Source organism: Monodon monoceros, unplaced genomic scaffold (genome assembly GCF_005190385.1).
Source record: "Monodon monoceros isolate NGI ecotype Baffin Bay Population unplaced genomic scaffold, NGI_Narwhal_1 Super_Scaffold_3, whole genome shotgun sequence".
NCBI classification, from domain to species: Eukaryota; Metazoa; Chordata; class Mammalia; order Artiodactyla; family Monodontidae; genus Monodon; species Monodon monoceros.
In genome coordinates this window covers 489,905-496,393 of record NW_021703780.1, presented here as the reverse complement: position 1 = coordinate 496,393, position 6,489 = coordinate 489,905, and positions in this window count along the sequence as shown.

The window sequence follows — 6,489 nt, the reverse complement described above, 5'->3', positions numbered from 1 at the left end:
ATATAGATATAGATAGATAGATATAGTGGAATATTACTCAGCCATAAAAAAGAATGAACTAGTGTCACTTGCAGCAATGTGGATGGACCTAGAGATTGTCATACTAAGCGAAGTAAGTCAGAAAGAGAAAGACAAATATCATATGATATCACTTATATGTGGAATCTAAAATACGACATAAATCAACATATCTACAAAACAGACTCACAGACATAGACAACAGACTTGTGGTTGCCAAAGGGGGGCTTGGGAGGGAATGATTGGGAGTGTGAGATTAGCAGAGGCAAACTATTATATATCGGATGGATGGATAAACAACAAGGTCCTACTGTATATAGCTCAGGGAAGTATATTCAATATCCTTTGATAAACCATAATGCAAAAGAATATGTATATACATGTATGTATAACTGAGTCACTATGATGTACAGCAGAAATTAGCACAGCATTGTAAATCAACTATACTTCAATAAAATTAAAAAACAAAAAGAGTTAACAGGCCTGGGTATAGAAAGGGCTCAATGCACTGTCCTTGGAGCCAGAGTTAAGATAAATACATAATGTTGTGTCCCCTCTTTGATGGAAGACCCTGATCTGAGACAATTGTACCTGGACGAGATGGCAAGGTTGTGACTTCTCTGAACATCTCAGATCCTTTTATTCTTACTGATAGGATTTCAAAGAGTCAAGTTTTTTAAGATCTATGATTTTAAAGAACAAAGTTTCTCGGGACTTCCCTGGAGATCCAGTGGTTAAGACTCCCTGCTTCCACTGCCGGGGGCACAGGTTCAACCCTGCTTGGGGAACTAAGATCCCACATGCCCCCCAGTGTGGGAAAAAAAGAAAGAAACAACGAAAGAAACAAAGAAAGAACAAAGTTTCTCAGTACCATGCCCTTAAACTCAGTAATAGAAGCAGTCTTTTACAGATTACACCATACTTAAAAGTGTATTCATGTCATTGCAAAGCTGCAAGTAAGTCTTATCCAACTTCATAGGTACTGATACAGCTCAGAATTACCCTCCTAGACGAAAGGATTATTATCTTCTTAGATGACATTAATACAATTCAATTCAGTAACTACTTATTGAATACTTACTATGTTATTATTATTTAGTTATTTAATCTTCACAACACCTTCATGCCAAAGGAACAGTCCCTATTCTCATGAAACATGCACTTCAATAATGGAGACAGGCAATTAGACGTGCAATTACAATACGTATGTGTTACGAAAAGAGTAAGCACAAGGCTACATAACAGAAGTACATCCTTATGTGTTCCCCCAGCCTGACCTCAAACAAGTTCCACTTGGTCATATAGCCTTTGCATAGCACAACCTCTGTGAAAATTCTTAGAGATGTGTTTTTATGAGAAGTTAAACTTTTTTCCCACTTGGGCAGACACATGACTCCAAAGCATGGTCCTGGATGAACGTAGCATCAGCAACCTGTTCCCCTACTGATGTAAATTACCCAATATGAGAAAGGGAATTTTTATTCATTAGTGTCAAATTTTTAAAAATAAAAAGGAAAATTTTTTCTAATTGTGAAAGCATTACATGTTGGTGCAAACATAGATAGTAGTGGAATAGAGATTCTAAACATAGAGAGATGTATGAAAACTTACTATCTGATAATGTGGCATTTCTGATCAGTGGTGAAACACTAGAACACAATTCAGCTGTGTTTTTTGACACTTTATGAAAAGGATGGCCTTTCCTCCAGTGTCCCATAACATGTTCCTCATTTCTTTGTGAGAGCTCACCAGAAGCACCTTTAGCATTCACATTTCTAGTGACATTCTTGTCACGATGATATGTGTATTCTCCAAGATGACAGAATATTTCTCTACTGCTCTTCTCTCTTCTTTCTGAGCCCAGCCCTCGCCAGAATCACCTATAATGTCCATATTTCTAGCATGCACCTCAAAACTCTTCCAGCCTCTATACATTGCCCACTTACAAAGTTGCTTCCACATGCTTAGCTATTTGTTAGGGCAGCACCCCACTTCTCAGTACCAAAATTTGTCTTAGTCTGCTCAGGCTGCCATAACAAAATACCATAAACTGGCTGGCTTAAATAACAGACATTTATTTTTCATAATTCTGGAGGCAGAAGTCTGAGATCAGAGTGCCAACATGGTCAGATTCTGGCAAGAACTCTCACCCTGGTTTGCAGACAGCTGCCTTCTCACTGTATCCTCACATGGTGGAGAGAGAGAGGAAGCAAGCTCTCTGTTGTCTCCACCTTCATGACCTCATCTAACCCTAATTATCTCCCAAAGGCCCCATCTCCAGATACAGTCACATAGGGGGGTTAGTGTTTCAACATATGAGTTCTGGTGGAGGAGGCACAATTTTAAAACAAGGCTGCCATTTATAATAAAGAAGTAGGTAAGTGTATAGCAGCCAAGTGTCTGGGGATAGGCTTTCTTTTATACAAGTTACAAACTTAAGATCACCTCCAAGATATGCTTTGTGATCAACACAGCTGGAAGGGCCTTGAGGTAAGGAACAAAATACCTTGTGAATTCAGCAGAGTAGGGGATGGTAGATTTGGTTTTCATAAGTTAGGAAACTTCAAAAAGACTATTCAATAAGACTTCCAGTTGCTGAAGGCAATGGTGGCTGCCTTGGTCTATGTCTCCCAATATTTCCTCCAAAAACAATACAGAATAACAAGAACACATTTTAAAAGGCACTAAAACCACATGGTAAACATAACTTGAAGACAGAAAAATACCCAAACCTCAATATGACTCTAAGTTAAAAAAAAAAAAAAGAAAAAAATACCAAATCCCAGCAAGGACTTGATTCAGACTTTCAAAAAATTGATTAAAAAATGGAGAAAATTACTCAAACTATGAAAATAAATGGAAGAAAAAGATAAAATTATCTCAGAACTGAGGATAAATTAAAAGGTTCCCAAGCAAAAATGGACTCAAGAAAATTTAATAACATGCATGGGAAAAGGCAGAAAAATAACTGAGAGAATGAAAATGACATTTAGAACGAAGTAAAAAGGATCAGAAAGACAAGCAAAAAAGGAAAAGCAGTTGTAAAATTGGAATCACTGGGAAAGAAAAGCAAAACAATGGAACAGAATTAATATTTAAAAGATTTAAACCTATAATCCAAGAAAACTTTCCAAAATTAAAGACCTCAGTCCACACATTGAAAGGTCTCACTGGGTTCCTAGGAAAATTAACCAAATTGATCAATCCAAGGCATATCCTAGTAAAACTATTAGACATGAAAGATAAAGAAAATATATCCTTAAGACCTCTAAGCAAAAAGATCAAATAACCTGTGAAGGTAAATTAATTAACCTGGTGCCAGGCTTTCCAAAACAACATACAAAGCAAGGAAGGCAACAATGAAGTAGCATTTTCAAGAAACTTAGGGAAGAGAGTGTGAGCCAAGAATTTTATATCCAGTGAAACTAGTCTTTAAATATCAAGGTTACAGAAAAAGAAAAAGTTTTAAACAAACCAGTACTTAGATAATGCTGTGTCAATGTGCCCATAAGCAATTTTTAAAAGGTATAGGTACTAACATTATGCAAACATTACTGTTTAGGGAAGTTATGTGATGGGTAAAATATTGTACTGTTTTTGAAACTTCTTTTGATTCTGTAATTACTTCAAAATAAAAAGTTTCAAAAAGGTATAAGTACAAAGGTACTTGTAGAAAAAATACAAACCTCTTTGAATGCTAAAATAAATAAGTAAATTTAAAAAGTAAGCATAGAAAGCACATCTTGTAGAGAAGGAGACATAAAATATAACATTGTATACATAATTGTAAGTTATGACTAAATTGAGGCAAGCATGTCAGTTAGATCAATAAATGTGAATGGGCTTAATTTATCCATTAAAAGAAGAAACTTTTCAATTTGACTCACAAAGCAAGAACCAATCATATGCTGCAGGCAACAGACCACAGAGAGCAAAATGATTGAAAAAAGCCAAAAATAAAAGAAGGGATAAAGACTTACAAGGCAAATGGAAACAATAAGAAATCGGGAGAGGGGTAGTGTTTCTTAGACAAAGCAGAATTCAAGCCAAACATTGAATGTGACAAAGAAGGGTGCTTTTTGACACTAAAATCTGCAATTCAATATGAATCATATAACACAGTAACTAGTTTTATGAAGCAAAAAATATAGAAGATGTATAGAATCAGAGATAAAAACACACTAAAGATAGGAGACTTGAATATGCCACTCTAAGCTCAAGTAGGCAAAAATTAAGTAATAACATAGAGGACCTAGACAACATAAAAATGTGGATCTTATGCATTGCACACTAGTATTAAAGAATACATCTTCTCAGGTGTCCACATCACAGAAATTGATTATATGTTAGGTCACAAAGATCAATAATTTCATAAAGTACAAATATTGCAAACAACACTGTCTGATCACAATAAAATAAAACTAGAAAGTATTAAAACATTTTTAAAAGGGCCTTCTGCCTGGGAATTTTATTTATTTATTTATTTTGATGTGGACGGTTTTTTTAATGTATTTATTTATTTATTTATTTATGGTTGCGTTGGGTCTTCATTGCTGTGCACAGACTTTCTCTAGTTGCGGTGCACATGCTTCACATTGTGGTGGCTTCTCTTGTTGCAGAGCATGGGCTCTAGGCATACAGGCTCAGTAGTTGTGGCTCACAGGCTCTAGAGCGCAGGCTCAGTAGTTGTGGTGCACGGGTTTGGTTGCTCCGTGGCATGTGGGATCTTCCCAGACCAGGGCTCGAAACTGTGTCCCTTGCATTGGCAGGCGGATTCTTAACCACTGCACCACCAGGGAAGTCCCTGGAAATTATTTTTAAGACCTTTAGTTAAACAACTCTTGGTTGAAAGAAAAAATGCAAATTAAAATTACAGCATTTCTAAAACAAATGATGATATAAACATATCAGAATCTATGGGATGCATTTAAAGCAGTGATCAGAGGAAATGTTATAGCACTAATCACTGTTATCAGTAAAAAATGAAAGATTGAAAATAAATTATCAGTTCAACCCCCCCAAAATTTGCACAACAATGTGAGTATACTTAATAGCCCTGAACTGTACATTTAAAGATAGTCAAAATGGTGCGTTTTGGGCTTCCCTGGGGGCGCAGTGGTTGAGAGTCCGCCTGCCGATGCAGGGGACACGGGTTCGTGACCCGGTCCGGGAGGATCCCACGTGCCGCGGAGCAGCTGGGCCCGTGAGCCATGGCCGCTGAGCCTGCGCGTCCGGAGCCTGTTCTCCGCAGCGGGAGAGGCCACAACAGTGAGAGGCCCGCATACCGCAAAGAAAAAATAAATGGCACGTGAGGGCAGCGTCGTGATAGGGTGAAGGTGCCAAGGTGACCGACCGCCCTGGGTTCGGGAGGCAGGGGTAGGTGGACAGAGCGCTTGGCATGGACTCCCATGGGGCAGGGGCTTTGACGGGAAGATTGAGGCTTGATCCGGATTGGGGTGGGCAGGACACAATCAACACATAGGCAAAGTCGGAATTAGGGTCACGCAGGGTCAAGAGTTTTTGGTTGTGTTCCCCTAGAGATGCCAAGAGATGCCCTGCTTGGCAACCTGAGTAAACAAGCTGTCAGCTACCGGTTGGAGCCCTGTTCTGGGTAGATCCCAAATGCCGCGGAGCAAGGTAGGCCGTGCGCCACAACTACTGAGCCTGTGCTCTAGAGCCCGAGAGCCACAACTACTGAAGCCCGCGCACCTAGAAGCCATGATCCACAACAAGAGAAGCCACCGCAATGAGAAGCCCACGCACCGCAAGGAAGAGTAGCCCCCGCTCGCCGAAACTAGAGAAAGCCCCTACACAGCAACAAAGACCCAACACTGCCAAAAATAAATAAATTAAATAAATAAATTTGTTTAAAAAAGCTGTCACCTAGCAACAAGGGGCGCCCAGCCAGGCCCCGCCCCAGCACCATTGGTCCGCTCACAGAACCCCAGACATCAGGCCAGGCCCCGCCCCAGGGCCCCTGATTTGCATACACCACCCGCAGCCTGTCCCGGCCGGGCCTCCGTGCTTGCTATTTTGCATATCACCAGGGCGACGAGAGCTCCCGGCGGCCGAGCCGGCGCGGTCGCCTGGTGGGCCGGAGCCCGTCGCAGGGCACGTCTCAGCCCGCCGCCTTCGCCCAGCACGTGCGCCCACTTGCGTCAGTGCGCCCGGAAGTGCCTAAGCGGCGAACATGGCGGCTTCCGCGACCGGCCTGGGCGGCGGTGCGGGCCTCGGGCCTGAGGCCGGGGACTTCCTGGCGCGCTACCGCCAGGTGTGCAACAAGCTGAAGAAGCGGTTCCTGCGGAAGCCGAATGTGGCGGAGGCCGGCGAGCAGTTCGGCCAGCTGGGTCGCGAGCTGCGCGCACAGGAGTGTCTGCCGTACGCGGCCTGGTGCCAGCTGGCCGTGGCCCGCTGCCAGCAGGCGCTCTTCCACGGGCCCGGGGAGGCGCTGGCGCTGACGGAGGCCGCGCG